The sequence below is a fragment of the Berghia stephanieae genome, chromosome 15, assembly GCF_034508935.2.
Source record: "Berghia stephanieae isolate SIO BIC M18660-M18661 chromosome 15, UCSD_Bste_1.3, whole genome shotgun sequence".
NCBI classification, from domain to species: Eukaryota; Metazoa; Mollusca; class Gastropoda; order Nudibranchia; family Aeolidiidae; genus Berghia; species Berghia stephanieae.
The window spans coordinates 23,254,289-23,264,765 of record NC_088374.1 but is presented as its reverse complement, the minus strand read 5'-3'; the positions used below and the strand labels follow the sequence as shown (position 1 = coordinate 23,264,765).

Sequence of the window (10,477 nt, the reverse complement as noted above, 5' to 3'; positions counted from 1 at the left end):
AGGGAGTCATTTATAAGTTTTATTATTGTTGGAAGCACAACGTCGAGCGAGACATTCTTTCAGCAGATGTATGGGAAGGGGGTCAAGATCACAGTAGTTACGTGGACTACTTTCTGCCACTTCAATACTTTTAGCACTACGCTCTTCAATTGGGTTCAATAGTCTGATGCCATGTCCGCCCAGCAACGAACATTTGGTTCAATGAAAGAAATTCAGTACATTTTATTCTTCATGCGTGCTAGATCTTGTTTCACATGTCATGTGATCGAAGTGTATAAGAGTAAAATTAATTATCAGTTTTCTAATGCTTTTCTCATCTGGATACACCTTTATGCTCGTCGGACATTGTTCCGATAGTTTAGAAGCAATTACCTTCGGCATGACTGGACCAAATTTAAATATTACACTACCTTTGCCCACCCACCCCCACCCCCCCCCCCCCCCCCCAGACTCCTCCGGCCATCCATCGTCATTTCCTTTCAATAAATACCAGTATCATTACTTAGCAATGACTATGAAAAAAATTTTTTTTTTCTTTTTGAGGATAATGTTTATCTTAAATCAAAGCCCTTTCTCCACTGAGTAGAAATGTTTTTGAATTTTAAAAATCTTTTAGTAGATAAACAAGTTATGCTGTTTTTCTCAGCTATTAAACTTTCCTCCGCTCTCCCTTTTTTGGGTTCACTTACATTGTTTATTTTCTCAAAAGACCCCACCTTCCCTTCCATTCCCAATGAATACACGTTAAAACGCTCTCTCTCTCTCTCTCTCTCTCTCTCTCTCTCTCTCTCTCTTTCTTTCTCTCTCTCTCTCTCTCTCCCTCTCTCTCTCTCTCTCTCTCTCTCTCTCTTTCTTTCTTCCCCCCACCCCCCGTTCCGGGCGGAGGGTCACATAAATAATAATAATAATAATGATAATAATAATAATAATAATAATAATAATAATAATAATAATAATAATAATAATAATAATAATAATAATAATAATGATAATAATAAATAAATACTAATAATAATAATAATAATAATATAATAATAATAATAATAATAATAATAATAATAATAATAATAATAATAATAATAATAATAATAATAATAATAATAATAATAATAATAATAATATAATAATAATAATAATAATAATAATAATAATATATAATAACAATAATAATAATGGATAGATAGATAGATAGATAGATAGATGTCCTTTTTTCTGTATATATGACCCCCTTTCTAGTGTGATATCCAGATTCAATCTGAGTTATCATTTTAATGCTGGTGATACGCAAATTTATGATTCAGTACACCTAAGTAATTTACAATTATTAATACAACTAATTTCGAGCTGTTTTAATGAGATTAAATCTTGAATGTACCATAACAAGTTAAAATTAAATGATAGTAAATGATAGTAAAACTGAGATTTTAATGTGTGGAAGGCAAATAATTCACCTATTACTCTCGGAAATAGCACAACAGAATTTTCAAATAAATCAAAAAACCTTAGCGCCATCATTGATAAACATATTTCCATAACAAGCTGCTACGTGAATAACACCATACAATCTATGTACATAGAAATGAATAAAAAATAAAATTGAGCATTTATATAGCGCAATATCCACTTAACGTGCTCAATGCGCTTTACAAGGGGTCCCTGCTCAACAGCAACATTTAACATGTAGGACGAGACATGACGCCTGTTAGGCGATATTCCAATTTTTCGGACAAAGACAACGCTGTTAACGGCCAGGTACTCATTTTACACCTGAGTACGGTGAGAGAATGTGAGTAAAGAGTCTTTTCCAAGGACTCAACTATGCGCCGAGCGAGGCTCGAACCCAGGACCTTCCGATCCGAAAGCAAGTGTCATACCACTGTGGCGGGTTGGGTGTGTTATTTTTGTGGGATCGAGTCCAACCGATAGCTCAATGGTCTGGATTCGAACTAGTATGCGCGCTATGGCTCTCGTTACCAGCTGCACCACTCAACCTATATCACAAACGGCTCAGGTTTAATCTAGGGGTGATTAAGAATTGCCTTAGGGTCCCTTACAACTTAATTGTATAAATAACAAGTGAGTCAAGACAATAATAACGCCCAATGCAATAATAACAATTCTATACATAAAGTTTAATTAGATTGTTACAGGAAAAGATATAAAGAACAAGTATTTATTGAATATCAGGAAGAATAGCTCTAATTGAGTGGATCTAATTTATTATTTATTTATCTATTGTTTTATTAATCGATTCATTTATGATTGATAGATTAAGTTAGTAGTTTTTAATCACTTGTGTCCGTGGAAAATACATTTGAAAATGGTATAAGCCCGTTTGGCTTATCTTTATCCCGTCGGCTTGCTTGACTGAGGCAAATGTATCAGCTAGTTCCAGAGTTGGCGCCTGCTTTGCAGAGTTTTCTGGACATCACAACAGTGTGTTGTAGTTAGGCTGACATCAGGGGTTTACCGCTGTTCAAGGACTGGGATGCAGGGATTTGCACAACCGGGTGCTCCAACGACACGGAAAAGGACCAGGAAAATGGCCAGGACCAGGACCTTCAATTTAAGAGTTGAAACAACAAGGTCTTAGAGCCAATCGAGTTTGTCTTTCGCCACCGAATCGTCCTTGAGCGACACATCATAATAGCCTTTATTTGCCGACAAAGGCAAGGAGAAGCAGTAACTTCATGGTAATGGGAGTTAGTATATGTTTTAAACATCAACTGACAGTCGAGCTATCTTACATGATGAGAATTTAACAGGGTTGTGTCCCTGGTATTTCTTTATTTATTTTTATTAATTATAATTGAGGTTATGATGTGTGGCCGGCGATTGGCGGTGGGGTACAGACATTCAAGCAATATACATATTGAATATAAATGAAATAATAACATAGATCATCAACAAATGAAAACTATAAAATAAGATACATATAGATATAGTTTTGTACAGGTATTCCAACTTACGAACATCCATGGCATAGCACAATTAAAATATATACACAACTATAATATTAATAACAGATTAAATTGAATTTACAGTAATATCTCGTTCCACTTTGAATGTTAACCAATAATTCATTTTACCTCCAGCCGAGAGATGACAAACTTTTTTAAAGTTTGAAATTGGAGGGATAGCTCTTCTTTCTTGGGCTTCTTAGCGTGAGTGTGATTAGATTCAGATATGAATTTGGTTTTGTGTAACGAAAATAGCCAATCAGAAGAATCTTCCTGTTTTAGATAGCCAATGATATCCAGATGCTTTGGTAAGAAAGAATAACGGAGAATTACTGGAGAGACAAGGACAGTAATTGCAATTTAGCTACTCTTGAACGAGACAAGACCTCAGGGCCTAGGGACGTTGGAGACTTGTTTGGGAAAGGTAATTAGCAGGAGGCATGAATACAATGGGCAGACAATTTGAACAGGTAAATAAGCCTTAAGCTGGAAGTGAGTGTTCCGTTTTACAATGGAAAGGTTTACCACCTAACGACCAAAATTTCCGTTAGAAAGATTTTAGAGCTTTATTGGAGAAAGACTGTCCATGTTTGGTTATCTTACTGGAGGAGTTAATCAATTATATGTCTCGTCCACTAGGTTTGAAGTGGTTTTGAAACGAGACGCTGACGAATGATAAAGAAATCACGCAGTGAAAGAAAATCGCTCGTCACATTCTCCCCCTCTTGAAAAATCTCCTTGTGAGATTAAAATTAAGTCTCGTTTAAAATCATCTGAGAATTGTGGACATTAAGATAGTACTGGAGGTACAGTTATGTTGTTGTGACGTCATCGAATAAGAGATGAACGATCGTCGGGTCATTGAGGTCAGGTTATAGCAAAGTAGCGGTTATTCCTATTTTGCTTGCGTCAGTCCTCGTAATGTAAGGTGTGTTGGGGTCAGGTAAGCGCAGCACGGGTTGTGACGTCAGCGTCCTTTTTATAGCGTAGAAATCGTCCTCGCAGTGTGAAGCGTTCCTGGTTTGTCCAACATTTTTAAATTCAGGAGTTATTGTTCCTGCCTGATTTCGTTGCTTGGCAACATTATGATTCCTTATCTTGGCATCATTTTGATTCCAAATCTTTGATACATTTGGATTCCGTTTCTTGGCCTCATTTTGATCCAGATTGTGTGAAACATTCTTGCTGCGTTTCCTGGTATCATTCTGACTCCAAATTCGTGAAACCTTGTGAGTCCATTTCCATGTATCATCTTTATTCCATCGCTTGAGATCATTTTCATTCCGTCTCTTTGTGCGTGAATAATGTCTCATGATGTTTGCGCCCGTGTATTGAACGGGAGCGTTTACAGTCCTAATCGAACCTAAGGTTACTGGAGCTGTGTTTATTTGATCTGGTTTCCATTGGCATTTTTGACATGACTTTATATGGCTCTTGATGTCATCCGAAATACCAGGCCAGAAATAGTGGGCTGAGATGCGCTCCGTTGTGGCAGCGATTCCCACATGTCCTTTGAAAGGTATGTTGTGTCCCATGTCTAGAATCTGTCGGCGATGTGTAGAGGGGACGACGAGTTGATGGCGTTTTTTGCCAGAGACTCTGTATAACAACTCTTGTTGTATTATGAAATCTCCCTTTTTATTCTTGTCACTAGCTTCCGTCACTTTGGCGAAGTAGCGTGAGAGAGTCGTGTCCTCGGTCTGTGCCTTCTTCATTTCCTTTGGTCCAGGATATTGTGATAACGGCGGCATATTCCGTTGATCCTGTGCTCTTGTCCTTATGTGACAGGCGTGAAATGGGTGTTTGGGCGTTCCGAGAAATACGTATTTGCATCCAAGGATGAGAGGGTGAGTAGGTGCATCTAGTACTCCTGCAGGTATAGTTCCTACTACGTATGGAGATGATATCTCGATATTAGCTATCGGAAGTGGCAGAGATGGGCTGTCTGTAGTGGCGCATTGAATCTCGATAATCTCGCCTGTGAATTGGTCCGGCCGAACCAAGTCTCGTGCTACGACCGCGTGATAGTCTAATCCCGTGTCGTAGAGAACGGTCACATTCCGTCCATTTACTTTGACTGTGTCAATGACTGGAGGGTGATTCGAAGATTCTTTTGTTTTATGAAGTGGGTGGTTCCCAACTATGCGACCTACATTTACACTGACAGGTTTTCCCTTTTGATGGCCGTTACGTTTGTTGTCGCGACGGCATTCCTCTGTTGCATGTCCTTTCATATTACAGTTCTTGCAATATACGTGTTGTTTGTGTTGTGTTGTGTTACTTCTTTCGTATTGGTTATTGTTATTCTTCTTTTCATATGGTGGTGGAGATGCAACTCTATCTTCATGTGAGGTGGACGGGTTTTGAATCCGGTGTTGTCTCCTTTCTGTGAGGTGATTTTATTGCGCTGTTGCAAACCGGTCAGCACATGTTACTACATCGTCTAGTTTATGAGCGCCTTGCTCATCGACAAAACGACGGACATCCAGGGGCATTGCTTCTCTCAGCTGTTCCACCATGATAAGCTGGTTTAATCCCTCATAGGTGTCTGGGTTGCCAGATAGTTTCAACCATTGTTGGAGGCTGAGTTGTAGATGATCTGCCAACTGGTGGTATGTTTCATGCCTGTCCTTCTTTAATGTTCGGAATCTTCTACGATAGGATTCTGCGCTGACATCAAAGTGTCTCAGGAGGGATGACTTTAACTCCTGAAAGTTATTTTTGTTGTCCTGTGTCAGGCGAGTATAAACATCATAGGCTTTGCCCTTGAGATGCTGAGACGCTTTGAGTGCCCATTTGTCCTCCGGAAGATCATACGAGATCGCTAACTCCTGGAATCGCGTTAGCCATTGATCAATCCCTTCAATGTGTGGGTTGAAAGTTTCTACCGGGAACGACATTACTTTATCAATGCTTCCATTGCTCTGACTGGATGGAATGGGGCTTTGGGTAGAGAGCCGGTTTTCTGCCATGTCTCTTGTTAAAGACATTTCAATTTCTTTTTGGCGTGTGCGCTGTATTTCCGCCTGAGTACGCTCTCTCTCTGTCTCCAGATCCATTTTCAGCTCCTTGTTTCTGAGCTCTTTCAAAGCCTGTTCATGTTTCCGCTTTTCCTCCGCTTCTTGTCTAACACGCTTCTCTTCCTCTTCAAGTCTAGTAATCTCCCTTTCTGCGTTTTCATTGACATAGGCAGATAACTTCACCAGAAAGGCCTAATTCTTTTCCTAACTGGATAAACTCGCGTCTAATTGTAACACCAGTAGCCATGGCTGATTAATTACAGATTGAACAACTGCAGAAGGTGAATAAGAATGATGCGATAGGTGGAAGGAGGAGTAGAGCAGAAAGTTAACAAATAGAACTTTGCCAGTAAGGGTTAAATATGAATGAAGACAATAGTGAAGTAAGTCACAACACACTGTTGAAAAGTGCAAGGTTTCGCTAAGCCAAATTTCAATATATGACACACACAGTGACACAATACTTAGAAAGAGTAGTTATTGCCTGGGGCTTAATTTGGCGTGCTCGTGACAATAGAGGGATAATACTATTTACCGTTACACGTGTAAACAACAACTTGCAAGATGACCTAACTTGAAGTTAGAGTGACTGTAATTTTTAATTAAGATTTGTTTAACTTAATTTTTGAAGGGGGGGGGGTATCTCTCGGAAGGAGGGGGGGGGGTTACTCTCGGCAGAGGGGGGGGGGGGTTACTCTCGGCTGGAGGTCCAAAAGTTTATGGCAACAATGGCATAAAAAGGTGGCAATGAACTAACAATTTATGTTTTGTAAACTGCTTTAAAATTACGTTGCCTAATTATGCATAATTAAAATAACATGGTTGTCATAATCATAATCATAAATCAGTGTTAGTAAACTAATTATAGATTAGTGAAAGTATAGACAATTGGGCATGTTCCAATTTTAAATGTAACCACAGTGACTTTCAATAATAAATAAGATTTCTTCCCTATGATATTTGGAATTAATTAATCAAATGATTTATTGATTGGTTTGATTTAAAGTAGATATATTTACGAGCCCCCAATGTAATAGAATGCTATTGTTAAATTGAGATAGTAGCAGAAGTAAAGAATGGGTGTTTAAATATTATATCTAGATTAATGACTCACATATTATATTATATTAAAGATTCATAATCCCGGACGAGCCTACCATTTTGTGGCGGGTTGTGTGTGTTATTTTTGTGGGATCGAGTCCAACCGATAGCTCAATGGTCTGGATTCGAACTAGTATGCGCGCTATGGCTCTCGTTACCAGCTGCACCACTCAACCTATATCACAAACGGCTCAGGTTTAATCTAGGGGTGATTAAGAATTGCCTTAGGGTCCCTTACAACTTAATTGTATAAATAACAAGTGAGTCAAGACAATAATAACGCCCAATGCAATAATAACAATTCTATACATAAAGTTTAATTAGATTGTTACAGGAAAAGATAGAAAGAATAAGTATTTATTTAATATCAGGAAGAATAGCTCTAATTGAGTGGATCTAATTTATTATTTATTTATCTATTGTTTTATTAATCGATTCATTTATGATTGATAGATTAAGTTAGTAGTTTTTAATCACTTGTGTCCGTGGAAAATACATTTGAAAATGGTATTGGCTTATATTTATCCCGTCGGCTTGCTTGACTGAGGTAAATGTATCAGCTAGTTCCAGAGTTGGCGCCTGCTTTGCAGAGTTTTCTGGACATCATAACAGTGTGTTGTAGTTAGGCTGACATCAGGGGTTTACCGCTGTTCAAGGACTGGGATGCAGGGATTCGGCACAACTGGGTGTTCCAACGACACGGAAAAGGACCAGGAAAATGGCCAGGACCAGGACCTTCAATTTAAGAGTTGAAACAACAAGGTCTTAGAGCCAATCGAGTTTGTCTTTCGCCACCGAATCGTCCTTGAGCGACACATCATAATAGCCTTTATTTGCCGACAAAGGCAAGGAGAAGCAGTAACTTCATGATAATGGGAGTTAGTATATGTTTTAAACATCAACTGACAGTCGAGCTATCTTACATGATGAGAATTTAACAGGGTTGTGTCCCTGGTATTTCTTTATTTATTTTTATTAATTATAATTGAGGTTATGATGTGTGGCCGGCGATTGGCGGTGGGGTACAGACATTCAAGCAATATACATATTGAATATAAATGAAATAATAACATAGATCATCAACAACTGTTAACTATAAAATAAGATACATATAGATATAGTTTTGTACAGGTATTCCAATTTACGAACATCCATGGCATAGCACAATTAAAATATATACACAACTATAATATTAATAACAGATTAAATTGCATTTACAGTAATATCTCGTTCCACTTTGAATGTTAACCAATAATTCATTTTACCTCCAGCCGAGAGATGACAAACTTTTTTAAAGTTTGAAATTGGAGGGATAGCTCTTCTTTCTTGGGCTTCTTAGCGTGTGTGTGATTAGATTCAGATATGAATTTGGTTTTGTGAAACGAAAATAGCCAATCAGAAGAATCTTCCTGTTTTAGATAGCCAATGATATCCAGATGCTTTGGTAAAAAAGAATAACGGAGAATTACTGGAGAGACAAGGACAGTAATTGCAATTTAGCTACTCTTGAACGAGACAAGACCTCAGGGCCTAGGGACGTTGGAGACTTGTTTGGGAAAGGTAATTAGCAGGAGGCATGAATACAATGGGCAGACAATTTGAACAGGTAAATAAGCCTTAAGCTGGAAGTGAGTGTTCCGTTATACAATGGAATGGTTTACCACCTAACGACCAAAATTTCCGTTAGAAAGATTTTAGAGCTTTATTGGAGAAAGACTGTCCATGTTTGGTTATCTTACTGGAGGAGTTAATCAATTATATGTCTCGTCCACTATGTTTGAAGTGGTTTTGAAACGAGACGCTGACGAATGATAAAGAAATCACGCAGTGAAAGAAAATCGCTCGTCACAACCACTAGACCACATAGCCACACATAGCCGCACATAGCCGAATAAAATAAGCAAAATTCGTAATTTAATGTAGCAGAACGTTTAATTCCCTTGTTTTATCTAAATTGTACTATTGTAACTCCCTGTGGGTGAAATTAGCTAAAGACAAAATATTTTTTTTGTTCATCTTATTAGCTCATAATTTCGGCACCTTTTAAATTTAGTAAGAATGGTGTCGCCTATTTCATTCAGTATAAATGTACCAACAGATTTCGTTCCATTTCATGCTTTTCGTTTCCTATGACAATGAAGATATTGATTTTAAAACAAAAAGGGATGTGTGTGTGTACGGGTTGGGGGCGGGGGAAGGGGGACATACCCTATTTTCCAGCTATTCTTAGGTTTAATTCACTATCACTCACTCACCCAAATATCGTTGTACAATGACAAAACCCTGATACACAATTAAAGTCTAATTTACAAGATAGCCAAAATCATCAATAAGCGTAAATTAAAGCTATTATGCTTTTCATCTTGAAAAAGGAGTCAGGGTCTAAAAGATTGAGGAATAGTCTAATGTAGTAATATTATATCAGAGTCACGCCTACAAACTTGACGGAGATAATTTATTCATCAACTTGTTTGATCTCGACAAGCGAGCGCCACAGCCGATAGATCCCCTCACGCCAGGTCAACCACACTTAGCCTTGCCTCTCACTCGTCCGTGATGGCGAGTGCTCGCCCTCGCTGACGTAAAAAGTTTGTCGATCGAGTTATTCGTATTTTGCTATATTATTCTTTACTGAGATACTGTTCTTTTGGTGAATACGGACGAGGCATTTTGCGTTGCGGTTAACCAGGGTGAACAGTATGTGAGACGGTCGTATAAGATACTGTCCTTTTGTTGGTTACAGGTAGAGTTATTTGCTTGGCTTTAACCAAGAAAGAACAGTATCTCAAAATATTACGCAACATATTACGTCAATGAAATCGCCGACTAACAGAAAAACGCAATTTATCATTAGCTATTATTTAATGTTAGAAGACTTCCACTATGTAATAGAATTAAAGAGTTATGAATGAAAAAAAATAAATGTGTCGATTGCGGCAAAACCGGTTGGATCTGGGTCAGCCCAGATACTGTCCTTTTGTTGGTTAGGGCAGAACAGTCGTAACGTCACTTCCCTCGTAATGACAAATTGTAACTTAGTAACTGGCTCTAAACTATCGGAACAATGGCGGACGCCCTTATGGAACATTTCTCGGATGAGCAGAAAAGCGTATCCAGAGGGGGAAAAAACAACATTATAAATCCGATCCTGTTTTGACTTTTACACATTCTGATCACAAGACATAGGGAAAGTTCTAGCCAGCATGATGAATAAAAAGTACCGATTATCTTTGTTTAGAACAAAGATGGCCGCCGTGCTGGGTGACGTGTCATCAGACTATTTGAATCCAATTGAATTGAACATGTAAACAAAGAGTCGCTTTCACCTCTATAAACTTGAATTAATGAGTTTGGGTCATAGGGCGGGAGTTTACTCTCATCTCTCTCTCTCTCTCT

At 38.2% G+C, this 10,477-nt stretch overlaps 1 long non-coding RNA gene across 1 annotated transcript in view; it reads right to left on the bottom strand.

Moving 5' to 3' along the window:
* Positions 1-2,111: 2,111 nt before the first annotated feature.
* The window catches only part of LOC144960608 (uncharacterized), an 18,052-nt gene continuing 9,686 nt past the window's right edge, over positions 2,112-10,477 (bottom strand). The window contains exon 2 of the long non-coding RNA XR_013642886.1: positions 2,112-2,559. This is a non-coding gene — a long non-coding RNA (uncharacterized LOC144960608). The remainder of the gene's footprint in view (positions 2,560-10,477) is intronic.